General features: G+C 41.8%; 1 protein-coding gene and 1 long non-coding RNA gene across 2 annotated transcripts in view; one reads left to right on the forward strand and one right to left on the reverse strand.

Annotated features, from left to right (window-relative positions):
* LOC130275538 (uncharacterized) overlaps positions 1-18,472 on the forward strand; it is a 38,123-nt gene extending 19,651 nt beyond the window's left edge. Inside the window, exon 3 of the long non-coding RNA XR_008844825.1 lies at positions 18,320-18,472. This is a non-coding gene — a long non-coding RNA (uncharacterized LOC130275538). The remainder of the gene's footprint in view (positions 1-18,319) is intronic.
* LOC130275528 (guanine nucleotide-binding protein G(q) subunit alpha) overlaps positions 1-18,537 on the reverse strand; it is a 108,965-nt gene that overhangs the window by 76,223 nt on the left and 14,205 nt on the right. The window lies entirely within an intron of this gene.

Consider the following 18,537-nt stretch of genomic DNA (forward strand, 5'->3'; position numbering starts at 1 on the left):
ACTCAGGAGGACCGGCAGGGGGAGAGAAGCGGGTGGCGGCCTATGGCACCGCAATTCCGCTGCAGGTCATTGATTTAAAGCGCCCACTTTAAATCAATTATCTGCAGCGGTGTCGCGGGAGGGATAAATAGCCAATAACTTATTCAGGAATATTGATATAAGTTATCGGCTATCGGCCCTAACCTCCACAGATTATCGGTATCGGCCCTAAAAATAAATAAATAAATAAATAAATAAAAAAAAATCGATATCGGTCAATCCCTACTTCTTATCATATGTAGGGAGTTTCACAGGTTTAGAGAGTTAATGCTGCCAAAAGTATGCTTTTACCTGTGGGGGAGACTTCTCTGGGGTGGCTTCTGATGCGAATGCGCTGGGTGTAAAAGTTACCTCATCCTTTATTACTTAATTGGACATTCGCATAGGAAGGACTCCGGACACACTTTATTCACTCAACTATGAACCCTTTTTTGACGTATGTTGGTTGAACTGAAGCGCTGGGAGAACTTACCACTGTCTTTTTTGGGTAGATGCCAACTTGTCAAAATGATCGGTTTCCCTTAGTTACTAGGTCCTTTGCACAAACCACCGCTCCTACTCCAACACTCTGATGTTAGATTCCTCAACACTGCCTTTCAACAATTCCTGTGGCAAGGCAAGCACCCGCACATGGCTCTGCAGAAACTCGTGCTTAGTAAAGTGAAGGGAGGGCTAAACTTCCGAAATATCAGGAGCTATAATTTGGCATGTATTTTTTTCACCAAGCACTTGATTGGCTGCATGGCTGCATGACTCCAATTAACTTTTCCAACCTAGCGGTGGAAAAGGCATTAGCTGACCCTTGGTCTCTGCGGGCCTTGCTACACATTTCAAATGCTAAACTTCCCGCGAGAGGTTCCCGTGGTTTATTCATGTAATCCTTTTAGTGGCACTACGTTGCCTTTATGCCAAATGGTTGGAACCTGTCACTCCAGATTTGCCAATGCTGATAGCCCAATTGAAATTCTTTTTGGAGATTGACCGATTGGATGCCGAATGACACGCTCATTCAGGCACCAAATGGTTTTTCCAAAAATGGAAATACTTTATTGTTACTCACTTTGACTCTCAGGGGATCGCTGAAATTGTACGACCAGATACACCACACTTGGTATAGTGTGGAATCTCTAAGAGGTGCTCTACGTTTACCAGATACTTAATATAGTCTGCAGATTCTTAATCGACCGTGACTGTTCTTCAATTGGATCCCCTGGGAGTCAGAGGAGCGGCTGCTAGAGGTGACTGTGGCTTCCTGTGTGGGGAGACACGCTCGGAACTCACTTGTCAAATATGGGGCCTGGAAGGCAATATCATGTTTCCTTCTCTTCATTGACCATGTGCATTCTTCTCCAAATGCTTATCCTGGGACAATCATGGCCATTGGCTTTACAAACACCACCTCTTGTCTTACATGGACGATAAGTGACTGCTTTATTATTGAGGGGAGTTTGTTGTTACTGTATTGGGCCCGTTGATTGTTACAAATGAAGGCGTCTTTTGCACCATTTACACCATCAGCATTGTCATGGTATTTACATTTATCCTCAAGGATCTTGCCTTTCTGTATTATTTTGTTTTATGTTTATTGAAAACGGTTTAATAAAAAAAAATATAATAAACAATTTATATATATATATCGGCTCATCCAGCTCACGTGCCACCTTGGAGGTAGTAAACAGTTCAGTTTGGGCCAGGGCTCTGGATTAACAGATCTGTTTGGGCGAGGGCTCTGGAGTCGGTAGATACAAGTTTTTTGTACTTTCGACTCGACTCCTCTGTATTAATATGCAAATATATTTTATACATTCCTTGAAGGAAAGAAAGGCAACATACATGTCATTACCACAGGACTACTGGCTGGGAAGCCAACAGTCTTCTGTATTGAACAGTTTAATAAAAAGACAAACACAATGAAAACAACAAAGTTTTATAATTTTTTTAAATTAAATTAATTAAGCAAGTGGCTGGATAGTAGCAGCAGGCATACATCAGGAACAGGAACTTAACCAAATAATGTGGATTTGTATTTTTGAACTGGTAGTTTTAGAACAAAAACAAAGCTCATCTATATGAACCAAAAACAAAATCTGTAAAACCTAGAAATGGTGTATATTAATCTTGAAATGTAGTTATAGGCTTAGCAAATGCAAATCAATTCAATGTAGAGTTGTAAGGAAGAGAATTGCCTCTGCCAGGTCCTCTTTCATAGAAGCTCTTCAGTCAGACTTTATTATTTTTAGGGCTGAAAATTATCTTTCGACACTGACTTGGGTGGGTGGCATTGCAGCAACTATTCTGGCCACATCACTAACGATCTCTGGATAAACAAGGATGGCTTCTTCAACAGTACGTTTTGATGAGCGATCATGCTTTTCAACTTCTTTTAGTGCTTTATAAAACTCCTGTTGGAATTTTTTTTATTTGGACATTTACTGGTTCTGTAACGCTTATGCGACGTTGCTTTCCTTTAGCAACTTCCATTTTGTCTAAGAAGGAATCAAAGTCTAATTCTTCATTTGAAAAAGATGATCCTGAGTTACCACTATTGCTTAAAAGAACTTGGAGGTATTTCAGGTCGTAATCCCTTCATGCGAACTGATAAACCATAGAGGGCCTTTTTCCCAGTAGCAGTCTGTTCACTGTTCAACAAAAGTTGGCTCATTGGGTCGATATAAATAGCCGCTAACAACATTTCATCTTTCAGCAAAAGACTTTCCAATCTAAATTTAGTAGGCGTCGGAGTCGGTGCATTGTTTGCCGACTCCAGGTAGCCAAAATTTTGTCAGACTCCAACTCCACAGCACTGGACTCCACACACAGCACTCCATAGCTAAGAATATGGACAGAAACTGGTACTGTCACATGCCCAAGTTCACCATAGCCGGAGAAGAGGCTGTGCTGACTGACACGTTATGTCTTAGCAGGGTCTCTGGAGGTGCTGAGACCATAGCTTCCTCCACTTTCCCAAGAGAGGGAAGGGATAGTCTGCAGTTATGGTTACGTAAGACTATGCAAGTAAATTTTTCACCTACATAGTGATGTGAAGAGACCAATAGCTTTATTTAAGAGCATGATGCTGCAAATCTAGAACACTGAAAGCCAGTCAGTCTGAAGTCAGACAATGCTATGGTATATTCTACCAACATGCCACAGCAGGGGTCGGCAACCCCTGGCACGCGTGCCACTCATGGCACGCGGGGTGCTTTTCAGTGGCACACGGGGCTGCCTCCGGGAGGAGAGGCATTCACTCCACTAAAAAGGGATCCAGGACACTTGTCCCAGATGCCCAGGTGAGCGAGTGCCGCTTTCAGCTGTGTACGCACACACAGCTTAAAAGGAGTATTCCAGGCAAAACCTTTTATATATATATATCTCAACTGGCTCCGGAAAGTTAAACAAATTTTTAAATTACTTTGATTAAAAAATCTTAATCCTTCCAATAGTTATTAGCTTGTGAAGTTTTCTGTCTAACTGCTCAATGATGATGTCCCGTCCCGGGAGCTGTGCATGATGGGAGAATATCCCCATAGGAGCTGCACAGCTTCTGGGACGCGAGTCATCAGAGAGCAGTTAGACAGAAAACAACAACTCAACTTCAGAAGCTAATAACTATTGGAAGGATTAAGATTTTTTAATCGGAGTAATTTACAAATCTGTTTAACTTTCCGGAGCCAGTTGATATATAAAAAAAAGTTGTGGCCTGGAATACCCCTTTAAGCCTCCTCTCAGTGTGAGCGGCAGGACCTGCGGCTTCACAGAGGAGACCTGTGAACTCTGCCCCACGCAGTGCAAGCGCCATCACTCATCGGCGCCTGCACTGTAGTGGGAGAAGAACGCAGCCAGCCTGTACTGCCCAGGAGATCCCTGCGTGGGAAATAAATGAGTAAAAAATGTTTTTTTTTAAATCATCCTGGCATGAGCAGGGGTGGGTAGGTGAAGGGAGGGGGGATGGGGGGTTTGAAAGTGATGAGGGGAGGGGGGAGGTGAAAAGTGATGATGATGAGTGGGGTTGCAAAGTGATGATGATGAGTGGGGTTGCAAAGTGATGATGATGAGTGGGGTTGCAAAGTGATGATGATGATGAGTGGGGTTGCAAAGTGATGATGGGGGGGGGGAAGTGATGATGATGATGAGAGGGGGGGGTGCAAAATGATGATGCTGGGGGTGCAAGTGTTGATGGGGGGGGGGTGCAAGTGGCTACTTCCCTGCCTGCCTACACAATTACCTGCCTAGCTACCTACCTTATTAATTTGCTGGTTACATAGCCACCTACTTATCCACCTGGCTACCTACATAGAAAAATTAGAAGGTAGCAGCACACCATTTGTGATCAATAGAGGTGGGTGCAATCAGTAAGGATCCCTAATCACATGATTCCAGGCAGGTAATATATCAAAAAGAATACCGCAGCACTCCAAGGAGTCTGTGAAAAACCTGAGTAGCATTTATTCCATCAGTCATAGTGGCAACGTTTCATCTGCGTGCAAGCAGCCTTTTTCAAGCTTTAAAAAGGCTGCTTGCACGCAGCTGAAACATTGCCACTATGATGGAATAAATGCTACTCAGGTTTTTTACCGACGTCTTGGAGTGCTGCAGTATTCTTTTGATATATTACCTACCTAACTACTTACCTACATAGCAACCTGAGTACCTACATACATACTGTAAGGATTCCTCCCTGGGGTAGCTCTGGGATCGTCCTGGACACTGCCACTGGACATGATTCCTCTCAATAAACCAGCAAACAGTTAATGCAAATCTGGCACCTTGCCAGCTTTATTAGACAGGTTGCAGGAAAAATAAACATAAAGCAGGAACAAAACAAAACCCTAGACTGTCTGGTCATTAACTAAACAGATCAGCATGTCCTGACTAATAACTGGTGAGCTTCTCTCAGCCAGTTAAACTTATGCCTCCTGCAACCTTCTACTCACAGTTCACACTATTCTTTGGCCACTCACAGCTCGGGCTGTGTGTTCCTCAGCAGGACCTGTGTCTCTCCCCTACAGCCAGCTTGCTGTTTCGTAGGGAGAGCCCAGACTAGACCGTTTCTTTTCCTTATAAACACACCTCCCTTCTCTGCTGCCTCATTAATTAGGCCACAGGTGGATGTTTCTCCAGGGTGAGCCAGGGAAATACACCCTTAGCTACCCATTTACCTACCTTGCTACCTACCTATGAACTTACCTCCATATCTACTTACCTACCTGCATAGCTGCCTACCTATTAATTAAGTATATTACAAAGTTGAATGTTTTGCTGACATATACAACATATAAAAAGTTTTTGATTCCAAAAGTGCTTATTTGAATGGCAGAAAGAAGGAAGATATGAAATACTGACTTGGTTGAAGATTCATTCAAATACAAGCCCAAATTAAAGTATCCACTTCACATGTGCTAACAGTTCTGTAAACAAGAGAATTTTCAGTTCCATAGCATCCAGCCAACAACCGCATCTGACACCCTTCAGCCTGAGCTATTGAAGAGCAACAGAAAGGACAAGTTTACATTTATCCAAACACTTTACTCAAATAGTCACCAGGGTCATTAGAAGCCAAGGAGCAGCACATGTACAGTGATCCATTGCTCTATAAGGGCTGCTGAAAAATGTTCTGCACATGCACACTACACATTTTCAGAACATAGGAAGAAGGAGGTCACAGGTGAATTACATGAAAGGGGTACTCCGGTGGGAAGCTTCCCCCCCCCCCCCCCCCAATCAACTGGTGCCAGAAAGTTAAACAGATTTGTAAATTACTTCTATTTAAAAATCTTAATCCTTCCAGTACGTATTAGCTGCTGAATACTACAGAGGATATTATTTTATTTTTGGAACACAGTGGTCTCTGCTGACACCTAGGAGAAAATCCCCATAGAAAACACATGCTGCTCTGGACAGCTCCTAAAATGGACAGAGATGTCAGCAGAGAGCACTGTGTTCCACAAAGAAAATAATTTCCTCTGTAGTATTCAGCAGCTAATAAGTACTGGAAGGATTAAGATTTTTTTAATAGAAGTAATTTACAAACCTGTTTAACTTTCTGGTACCAGTTGACTTAGGGGAGTACCCCTTTAATAATCATAACAGTAGCATGGACAAAAAAAGAAAAAAAACTACTTTAACCCCTTAAGGACCAAGCGTTTTTCTGTTTTTGCACTTTCGTTTTTTTCCCCGCTTACCTTTTAAAAATCATAACTTTCAATTTTGCACCTAAAAATCCATATGATGGCTTATTTTTTGCACCACTAATTCTACTTTATAATTACATCAGTCATTTTACACAAAAATCTACAGCGAAAGGGAAGAAAATCATTGTGCGACAAAATTGAAGAAAAAACACTATTTTGTAAATTTTGGGGGCTTCAGTTTCTACGCCGTACATTTTTCAGTAAAAATGTAACTTTATCTTTATTCTGTAGGTCCTGATTAAAATGATACCCTACTTATATAGGTTTGATTTTGTCGTACGTTTGGAAAAAATCATAACTACAAGCACGAAAATTAATACATTTAAAATTGTCCCTTTCTGACCCCTATAACTTAATTTTTCCCCGTACGGTCTGAAGTTTTAATCGGTACCATTTTTGTACTGATCAGACTTTTTGATCACTTTTTTTATTCCTTTTTTTTATGGTATGAAAAGTGAACAAAAATACGCAATTTTGGACTTTGGAATTTTTTTGCGCGTACGCCATTCACCGTGCGGTTTCATTTATGATATATTTTTATATAGTTTGGACATTTACGCACGTGGCGATACCACATATGTTTATTTTTTATTACGGTTATATATTTTTTATATGAAATTTGGGAAAAGGGGGGGGGGATTTAAACTTAATAAGGAAGGGGTAAATGTGTGTGTTTTTAAACCTTTTTTTTTTTTTCACACACTTTTAGTCCCCTTAGGGAACTTCTAGGAAGAATCATTTGATTCCTCATACAGATCAATGGGATTACATACAATCCCATTGATCTGTGTGATCTGCGCTCGATTGATAAAGCCTGGTCCTGCCAAGCTTCATCATCCTGAGCACGGGAGCCGTCGCAGCAGGAGAGGTAAGCCCTCAGGCTACCTCAGCAGTGGATCGCCCCGCAGCCCCCAACCCCCCCCCCGGGATCACTCTGTAAACTTTGATAGCCGCATGTCGGCTATTAACGCCGGCCCCCAGCTACAGGAATCCCACTGGCTCGAATGGGGAGCATGCGTCATACCGTGTTAACAGCCATTGGACAAGCATAGACCACTGACCACTGTCACTTTAAGCATTAATAACTCTGGGTTGCTTTCACCTTTCATTCTGATTCAGAGATAGTTTTCTCGTGATATATTTTACTTTATGTTAGTGGTCAATTTTCATCGATACTGACATCATTTCTTGGTGAAAAATGCAAAAATTTTATGAAAATTTGGCATTTTCTTTTCACTTTGAAAAACTCTGATCTGAATTTTTCCCATTCCGCAATGCCGGTTGGGTAACCCCCCTCGAATGAATAGTCAGCCACAGCGTGCTGTCCCACTAATCATATGTGACCCGCGAGCGCTGCTTCTCTCTTCCCCCCCCCCCCTCAAATAATTATCAGCCGCTGCACTGTACTGTATTTTTGCAGCCTGGGCACAAAGATAGTAAACAAAATAAACTCTCACCTTCCTACGTTCCCCCGTTGTTCCGGTACTGGCCAACGCTATCACCGGCCGCAGCGATGTCCTGCCTCTGCCAGTGATAGACTGAGCCCACTGTCATGTAAGGAGCCGGCCAGCTTCTTACACGACAATGCGCTCAGCCTATCATCGCTGCGGACGGTGATTGGCTGAGGGGTCTGTGACATTCCCATCCCCAGGAAGCAGCAAGAGGACCGTGAGGCCGGTACTGGAGCAACGGTGGGGGGGGGGGGGGGGGTGTAACGTAGGAAGGTGAGTGAAAGTTTATTTTGCTTACTTTTGCAGCCCAGGCACAGGATAGTACAGTACAGTGGGTGGCTAATATTTTGGGGGGGGGGGGGGGGGGGTGGAGAATGAAAATACCGTTAAATACCTTGGAACCTCCATAGCTTACAAAAATACAGTGATACACATTTTTGGTCATACCGCTCAGCTCTAATGTCTACTTTATGTTTGCATCATAGAGTTGACCTGTTTTTACTTATGGAAGACATCAGCAGCAATTTTCCAAATCAAAATTTTTCAGGGGCCAGTTCAGTTTTGAAGTGGATTTGAAGGGCCTAAATATTAGAAATACACCATAAATGACGCCATTATAACAACTACACCCCTCAAAGTATTCAAAATGACATTCAGCAAGTGTTAACCCTTTAGGTGTTTCACAGGAATAGCAGCAAAGTGAAGGAGAAAATTCAAAATCTTAATTTTTTACACTCGCATGTTCTCGTAGACCCAGTTTTTTAATTTTTACAAGGGGTAAAGGAGAGAAATCACCATAACATGTGTAACCCAATTTCTCTTGAGTAAGAAAATACCTCATATATGGAAATAAAGTGCTCTGTGGGTGTACTAGAGGGCTCAGAAGGGAAGAAGCGACAATAGGATTTTGTAGAGTGAGTTTGTCTGAAATAGTTTTTTGGGGGTATGTCACATTTAGGAAGCCCCTATGGTGCAAGAGCAGTATAAAAACACACAACATGGCATACTATTTTGGAAACTATACCCCTCAAGGAATGTAACAAGGGGTACAGTGAGCCTTAACACCCAACAGATGTTTGATGAATTTTCGTTAAAGTTGGATGTGTAAATGAAAAAAAAATTTTCACTAAAATGCAGTTGTTTTTTAACCAAATTTTACATTTCTACAAGGGGTAATATGAGAAAATGTCCCCCACAATTTGTAACCCCATTTCTTCTAAGTATGGAAATACCCCATGTGTGGACGTCAAGTGCACTGCACACTACAATGCTCAGAAGAGAAGGAGTCACATTTGGCTTTTGGAAAGCAAATTTTGCTAAAATGGTTTTTGGGGGGAATTTCGCATTTAGGAAGCCCCTATGGTGCCAAAAATTTAAAAAAATTGCATACTATTTTGGAAACTACATCCCTCAAGGCAAGTAACAAGGGGTACAGTGAGCCTTAACAGCTCACAGGTTTTTGACCACTTTTCGTTAAAGTCGGATGTGTAACTGAATTTTTTTTTCACTAAAATGCTGTTTTCCCAAATTTTACATTTTTCAAGGGGTAATAGGAGAAAAAGTCCCACAAAATTTGTAACCCCAATTCTTCTGAGTATGGAAATACTCCATGTGTGGATGTCATGTGATCGGCTGGCAAACTACAATGCTCAGAAGAGCTCCACCATTGAGCTTTTGGAGAGAGAATTTTGTTGGAATAGAAGTCGGGGGTGCCAGAACAGTGGATCTGTCAAACGCCAGTGGGGTGTAAATGCACACTGCACCTCTTATTAAATTCTGTGAGGGGTGTAGTTTCCAAAATGGGGTCACATGTGGGGGGGGGGGGGGTCCATTGTTCTGGCACTATTGGGGCTTTGCAAACGCACATGGCCTTCAATTCCGGACAAATTATCTCTTCAAAAGCCCAATGGCTCTCCTTCTCTTCTGAGCATAGTAGTTGGCCCGCAGAGCACTTTACATCCACATATGTGGTTACAAATTTTGGGGGGCTTTTTTCCCTTATTTTTCCTTGTGAAAATGAATAATTTAGGGTGACACCAGCACTTGAGTGAAAAATATTTTTTTCTTCATTTTTCAATCCAAATTTAACAAAAAATCGTCTAACACCTGTGGGGTGTTAAGGCTCACTCTACCACCCCTTGTTACGTTCCGTGAGGGGTTTAGTTTCCAAAATGGGGGCACACGTGGGAAGTAATTTTTTTGTCTATATGTCAGAACCGCTGTAAAATCAGCCACCCCTGTGCAAATCACCAATTTAGGCCTCAAATGTACATAGTGCACTCTCACTCCTGAGCCTTGTTGTGCACCCACAGAGCATTTTACGTCCACATATGGGGTATTTCCGTACTCAGGAGAAATTGCGATACAAATTTTGGTTTTTATTTTTCCTTTTAACGCTTGTGAAAATAAAAAGTATGGGGCAACACCAGCATGTTAGTGTAATTTAAAAAAAATTTTTTACACTAACAGGCTGGTTAGACCCCAGTTTTCCTTTATATAAAGGGGTAAAAGGAGAAAAAGCCCCCAAATAAGTATGGAAATACCCCATATGTGGCCGTAAACTGTTTCCCAGACATACAACAGGGCTCTGAAGTGAGAGAGCGCCATGCGCATTTGAGGACTAATTTAGGGATTGCATAGGGGTGGAAATTGGGAATCACTGGCGTAGAATACCCCTAACAGGGTGCCTCCAGCTGTTGCTAAACTTCCAGCATGCCTGGACAGTCAGAGGCTGTCCGGAAATGCTGGGAGTTGTTGTTTTGCAACAGCTGGAGGCTCCATTTTGGAAACACTGCCGTATGATATGTTTTTCATTTTTATTGGGAGGGACATTGTAAGGGGGTATATATGTAGTGTTTTATCCTTTATTTGGTGTTAGTGTAGTGTTTTTTAGGGTACATTCACACGGGCGGGAGTTTACGGTGAGTTTCCCGCTAGGAGTTTGCGCTTCGGCGGAAAGTTTGCCACAGCTCAAACTTGAAGCAGGAAACTGACTGTTAACCCACCTGTGTGGCTGTACCCTGTACATTCACATGGGGGGGGGGGGGGGGGGCAAACCTCCAGCTGTTGCAAAACTACAACTCCCAGCATGCACTGGAGGCACACTGGTTGGAAAACCTTCAGTTTGGTTGTAAACTACTAAGTTAGGTAACAGAACCTAACTGAAGGTTTTCCAACCAGTGTGCCTCCAGCTGTTGCAAAAGTACAACTCCCAGCATGTACTGATCGCAGAAGGGCATGCTGGGAGTTGTAGTTTTGAGTTATACAACAGCTGGAGGTACGCAATTAAAACTCCCAGAATGGCGAGACAGCCGTTTGCTGTTCGTGCATGCTGGGCGTTCTAGTTTTGCAATACCTGGAGGGCTACAGTTTAGAGACCAGTGTATAGTGGGAACTCCGTGGCCGGTCACTCTACAGTTCCCCCGTTCTGCTCCGACTACCGTGGTTGTGACCGACCAATAGCAGGGATAGGAGGGGTTGCACCCCTGCCACTTCACTCCTATCCCTTCAGGGGGATCGTGGGTGTCTTGAACAGCCTTTCCAGGTCACCTGGAGACCCGTATGACCCGGAATCGCTGCAGGTCTGAATTGACCGGCGATTTACGGCGATCATCGTCATGGGGGGGGGGGGGTCTCAGTACCCTCCTCGGCAATGTGCCGGGATGCCTGCTGAGTGATTTCAGCAAGCATCCTGGTCCGGTCCCCGCCAGTACCTGTACGCCCCGAGTCCTTAGGGACTCCAGGAACAGGGGGTGTACAGGTATGCCGTGTCCTTAAGTGGTTAAGGGAGTCAGATCGGCAGTAGAAAGGATGTAAATCACTTACTGTAACTACAGGTAACTGGAACGTTATAGACTGTCACTGTAATCTATAGACTGTCACTGTAATCTATAAGTACTCAGGAGAATAATTAAGAAAATATGTGATAAGTGGAAATGTGGCTAAAGAGAAGTTCCACATTTGGCTTGTTGGAGTTTGTGTAATGCTGAATTTAGAAGGGTTTTTGAAAATTTAAACATGGTAAAAGACCATGAAAGGCTCATGATCACATGCACGTATCCCAGCACGGTGCTATAGCTTCTCCCAGAATGAATCTAAACTATCACATCCCACTTTGTGCTCATTAGCAATGACACTTACTACAGAGTTCTACGGCAATGCCATTATGACATCATGGTTTCATCCTTTATAAAGTCTGATAAAAGCTTTCTAAACAGCTACACAAAAACTGTATGGCCTCATATAGCAGATTTTTCCATCGGATCATATCTCCTACATTGTTAGGTTGCATATTAAATCAACCATATAAAGCAAACAGATACATTGAAGCTTAAAATTAATAAACGAGAAACAAGAGCGGTATGTCATTTTAACTTTTGGTTCAATTCTATTAATGTAGAATAGATCCTTAAAATCTTAATAAATCAATCATTATTGTGAGAGAAAAACAATATTGTAGTTTAAAGAGAGTATCTACTTTCTTTACATGGGCAACCATCTTGCTAGAGCAACTATTCTGAACTGGGAAGAGCAGCTCAACAGATTTACTTTACCAGAAGCTTCATGGATTTACTTTACCAAAGATTATTTAAAAAAGGTATTATTTAAGGGATACTGTACTGAAGACACAGGCAACCACACAGAGGGCAAAGGAGATGCAGGCAGTCAAGTCTTTTTATAAGAATAAGAAAAAAAAGCAATGCAAGACATCATATCATGACGAGTTATTGTGATACCTTAAATAGTATAATATTTTTCATGCATTGTCTAATATGATTAAAATCTCTGGAACACAAAGTTTTAATCATTACACATAATGCATGAAAAATATTATACTATTCCAAGTCTTACGATAACGCATCACAGTATGAAGTCAGATATTGTTTTTTTCTTATAAGAAGACTGATTTAAAGAATTCAATTATATAAAATTTGAAATAACTGTAAAATAGTATTTTATGGGGTTCCAAAAGAATTCATAACTGAGCCAACAAAATCATATTATTAATAAGACATAAAATTGAAACAGACTTAAAATTTGCTGATACAGAGCCTTTGGACAAAAGCCACAAGACTCTAAAAGGAAGACAGAAAACCACACTTCTATTGTTCTGGGGGGGGGGGGGGGGGGTGAAAAAATAATAGACAAGCATCAATTATCAAAGGACAAAAATAATCAGGCAAGACATGTAGGCACAGTAACAAAACAACTTTTGCAGCCACATCCATTAATAGGACATATTCCAGCATCAGCATATTTGCAATGACAAAGGCATTTTAATAAATATCCTCTATAAAGGCTTCTTTTAACATCATGTTAAGGCCCATACCGCGTATATGGTGGAAAAAGACCTTAACTTATTAGCCAAACGTATTCACAGGGCTCCATTCAACTGACAGAGCCCAAAAGAGAATTCAGTGGATAGGTGAAAAAGGTTTTAGACCACAATACCCCTTAGGCTGGGTTCACACAGTATTTTGGTCACTATTTGACCAGTATTTTTGCCAAAACCAGAATGGGAAAGATTTACACATTTTTTTTAATGTTTTGCAAGCAATATAATTGAAAAAAAAAACAAACCAAAAAAACGCGTAAACCCTGCCCTAAGTCGGTGTTCACATGTTATGAACGTTTCACAGTACTATTTAGATCCCAAAATTACAGTAAAAGCGCATAGCAGCTTACAATATCCTCAGACTGGGTTCTGACAGTCATTGCAGTTATCAAGCTGACTTGCAGTTTACTGCAAACCCATAAAACAACTAAACTGCCACAACTGAGACCAATTTGAAAATTGGCTGACTTGCATGTCTTGCTGTTTGGGACACAAGGTGGTGTTATGTGAGAACTATCCCTGACTTCTATTCCATGTTGGATGGCACTCACTAGTTTAATCCTTTCTTTTATTGCTTTATCGTACGTTAGTAATCACTGATGCAGATAGCAGGCTGGGCAAATCTATAACACCACGGGTCGCCCAGTGTGCAGCCAGAATCACCATACCCATCGAAGTGGAGTCACAGACAATGAATATGTAAATTGAGCTGGCGGAGCCCCGCCCCTTGTGCACAATTCACTTAATTCAGCAGAGGATCTTTTGGGGGACATATCTCAGGACCTACTGGACATATTTAAGTAACCGACCCATGGTTGGACTCCTGTTCACCCACGCTATAACCCAGTGTATTAGGTTAAGTGTGGGTGACACCATTACAGCAAGTGCCCCAAAGCAGTGCTTTTCATTTAGGACACACAGCTTAACGTGTCTCTGTCATGTGAAAAGTTTTGATTGGTTAGGGTCTCAATGCTGAGACCCTCACCAATCAGGAAAAAAGGGGGAGAAGCTTGTGGTAGTGGTTGTGGCTCTGTCCTGCTTCTCCTCCATTAATGCGAATGATGGGTGGGGGCCTAAGCACCATGACCCAGACCAATCAAAACTTTTGACATGAAAACTTCAGTTTCTGGTCACAGTTAAAAAAAAAAAAAAATTTAAAAATTAACCCCTTAAGGACACATGACGTACTGGAACGTCATGTGTCCACTCCCGATCTATAACGCGGGGCCACGGTGTGGCCCCGCGTCATAGCAGTTCGGGCCCGGCCTCTAACAACGGCCGGGACCCGTGGCTAATAGCGCGCGGCATTGATCGCTGTGCCGCGCGCTATTAACCCTTTAGACGCGGCGTTCAAAGTTGAACGCCGCGTCTAAAGTGAAACCGAAAGCATGCCGGCTAGCTCAGTGGGCTGTTCGGGATAGCCGCGGTGAAATCGCGGCATCCCGAACAGCTGACAGGACAGCGGGAGGGCCCCTACCTGCCTCCTCGCTGTCCGATCGCCGAATGACAGCTCAGTGCCTGAGATCCAGGCATGAGCAGTCATGCGGCAGAATCATCGATCACTGGTTTCTTATGAGAAACCAGTGATCAATGTAAAAGATCAGTGTGTGCAGTGTTATAGGTCCCTATGGGACCTATAACACTGCAAAAAAAAAAGTGCAAAAAAAAAGTGAATAAACATCATTTAACCCCTTCCCTATTAAAAGTTTGAATCACCCCCCTTTTCCCATAAAAGAAAAAACACAGTGTAAATAAAAATAAAAATAAATGGTATCGCCGCGTGCGGAAATGTCCGAATTATAAAAATATATCGTTAATTAAACCGCACGGTCAATGGCGTGCGCGGAAAAAAATTCCAAAGTCCAAAATAGTGCATTTTTGGTCACTTTTTATATCATGAAAAAATGAATAAAAAGCGATCAATAAGTCCTATCAATGGTACAGTTAAAAACTTCAGATCACAGCGCAAAAAATGAGCCCTCATACCGCCCCATACACGGAAAAATAAAAAAGTTATAGGGGTCAGAAGATGACAATTTTAAACGTATAAATTTTTCTGCATGAAGTTATGATTTTTTCCAGAAGTGCGACAAATTCAAACCTGTATAAGTAGGGTATCATTTTAATCATATGGACCTACAGAATAAAGGTAAGGTGTCATTTTTACCGAAAAATGTACTACGTAGAAACGGAAGCCCCCAAAAGTTACAAAATGGCGTTTTTTTTTTAAATTTTGTCTCACAATGATTTTTTTTCCCGTTTCACCGTAGATTTTTGGGCACAATGACTGACGTCATTACAAAGTAGAATTGGTGGTGCAAAAAATAAGCCATCATATGGATTTTTAGGTGCAAAATTGAAAGAGTTATGATTTTTTAAAGGCAAGGAGCAAAAAACGAAAATGCAAAAACGGAAAAAACCCCGGTCCTTAAGGGGTTAAAAGACATAAAGGCCCTCAGTGTGACAGCCGGATTATGGAATGAGCCACATGGGCAAAATTTGGGTAATTTTCTGATGACAAATTCCCTTTACAAAGTTATTACTGTCTGGCTTCCTAGCCTGTTTGTATGCATGCAGTCCCATCCATAAATGAAGAAAAAATTACTTTCAGAATTGCATGTAAATTGCTCACAAGTATTTGCATGTACACCTCAGAGAAATAAAAACTATGTCCTGGGCTCTCCTCACACCAAAAGGAACAGCCTGATGTCATCATAATCTTGTGCAGGCTCGAAAGACTTCTTGCTAGCTGTGGCACAAGCACATTCATTTCAGCTGTAATGCAGCGGGCTCATTCTTTCACCATCCCAGGATGCCTTTCCTGCAGCATCCTCTTGCCGTGGCATTGAAAGGAAAACAAATCTATCAGGATCCTGCTTTCATGACGTATTGTAACCTAAACACCAGTTCACTCCCACATCACATGCTCCCTGCACTTCCTCTCTACCTGTTGGGATCATGCTTCACATGCTGGACTGCAGACAGCATTAGTAGCAGATCTGTGTTGTGTGTCTAGACCGGGAGCACTACTTTACACCTTTTATCAGAAAAAGGCCTGCACGCAGCAGGAAATAGAGACAATCTATTTAGAGGCAGATTTATCCAATCATGTACAGAATAAATTTTGACCATTTGCTCATAACAATCAGATTGTTACTTTCATTGTTCAGGTCTTTTTTAAAAAATCTGATTGGTTGCTATGGGTTTGATAAATCTTGACCATTGGAGGAAATTTATCAGTCAGATTCGCCCATTGCAAAAAAAATCCCAGATCAGCTTTCATTTTACCAGAGTCATTTGTTAAAGGAACACTGTCACCAAGTCCTCCCACACTAAACCCAATACACTGGGTTATAGTGTTGGTGAACAGGAATCCAATGAGGCGTCACTTACTTTTCTTCCTCCAATTGCCGCTGATTTATGCGCCAATGAAGTTCTGTTGTGTAGCCCCTGCATCGCGCTTCAAGGCGGGCTGTCTGTTTCTGATGCTCCTAAGCTCACCCCCTTAATTAGCATAATTGCCATAGTGACGCGGAGTCACATGCCCCGTGAGCGCAGAGTTCTGTCTGCAGAGCGCATGCACCTAAACCTTTCCCCCTCTCGCTGAAGCCTTGCTACTCCTGACTTCCGAGTGTAGCGAGGGGACCGATGCATGCGCAGTAACAATGGCCAGAGCTCTTAGCGTCAGTGGCAGACAGCTGGCAGGGGCCCCACCTTGAAGCGCAATGCAGGGGCCAAACAGAACTTCACCAGCACATAACTGAGCAGCAATTGGAGGAAGAAAAGTAAGTGACCCCTCATTAGATTCCTGTTCACCCACACTATAACCCACTTTATTGGGTTTAGTGTGGGTGAACTTGGTGACAGTTTTCCTACAAAGGCAAGCTAAGCTGTGTTTGGTTGCTATAGGCATATCAGAGTTTTTTTTTTGCCTGAGACAGATTGAAAAATCTGGGCTGATGTCTATGAGAAGTGAGAGATCATTGAAACTGTGAATCTATTGTTGGATTACCAATAAAAAAAGACTAGTCATATTCAGTCTCTCCCTATTTGGTTATAGGTAGAGATAGTTCAAATTAGGGCCAAAGTGGCATGTGAAACATCGGGAACAACCCTGACTACTTGAAGACATGTGTCATATGCCCATACAAGGGGGAGCAAGTTAGTGTTCCAATCTGTCAGTGGCTCAGGCAGCATGAAGCTGGAGACAGGTACCCTGAAATTTTGAATGGTTTTAAAAACTTCACTAAAGCTGCATTCACAACTTGTTTTTGCAATACAGTTCCCATATCAGGTTTTTGCTGAAAACCGGATTCCTCAAAGCCAGATTAAACTGTATCAAAAAGTTTGTACAAATTTTAACCCGTATACAGTTTGAAAAAATGATGGCCGGTCGCATCCGTTTTTTTAAAGAAAACGGGACATATACATTTTTAACTTTTCACTTCATTATGAATAAAGTTTCACTTGTTTGATTGAAATTCTAAGAAAAAAACTGTGCAAAGTCAAAAACTGGATGGTGCAAACCGTTCTCTACGGTACCCATTGACTCCAATGTTAAAAAAAAAAAAAGTATATGATTTTAATACAGATTTTCATCCGGAACAAATAGAGTGGTAGGCTACGGTTTTGGGAACGGGAAAAAAAAAAAAAAAAAACCTGACTAAACCAGACGCGACAGGATGCATAGTTTGGCATACGGTTTTCAATGGAGAGTCAATGCATATGGTTTTCAATACGGCTCCGTACAGTTTTCAAATTGAAAAGGTATACGGGAACTGTATTGCAAAAACGTAGTGTGAATGCAGCCTAACTAAAGTTGTAGAGGGTGGTCTGAAACTTGTTTACTCAAGCAAAAATAACTTATACACAAACCAGATAATCTACTATACATTTTGAAATACACCATTAAAATGTTCTCATTTTAAAATATGTGAAATGACTGTGTAAATGTGCAACCAGAACAAAGTAATGTAAGGAGAGAAAACCGTTTTCATTTGCTGCTTTTTGTACGGGAGAGGGCACATGAAAAGTGACATGATGCATGCAAATGAGAGGAAAACAAGTCACTAAGTGTGCATTCCTGGGCACTGCTTGCCAAAGCTACATTACACAGTGCCCAAGAATGAGCTCTTATTAACATGCAATGCATGGCACTCTGCTGTGTCCTCTGCTCAGATGATACTTCTACTCACAAAATACCTTACATAAGACCCACAAAAAGATTACTGCTAAACTAAACAAACATCGCAGCAGCTTTACGTAAATAAAGATCTCTACATTTTTCCTGTGATGCTTAATAGAACTACTTTGGTGTCAAGCAAAGCCAAGCCTTATAACCTGCACAGTCCATTACACCGTCAGAAGAGCAACATGAGAAACATGTTCTGTATACCCATTGCATAAAGCTGGCAAGAAAGGATGATTTCAACGCAAAGGATCATTTGTCAGGTAAAATTTAGCAACCAACAGTCATTTTAGCAGACCTTTATCATCTGAAAAGAAGTTGGCTAACAGAGGA

This window comes from Hyla sarda, chromosome 1 (assembly GCF_029499605.1).
Source record: "Hyla sarda isolate aHylSar1 chromosome 1, aHylSar1.hap1, whole genome shotgun sequence".
Lineage (NCBI taxonomy): Eukaryota > Metazoa > Chordata > Amphibia > Anura > Hylidae > Hyla > Hyla sarda.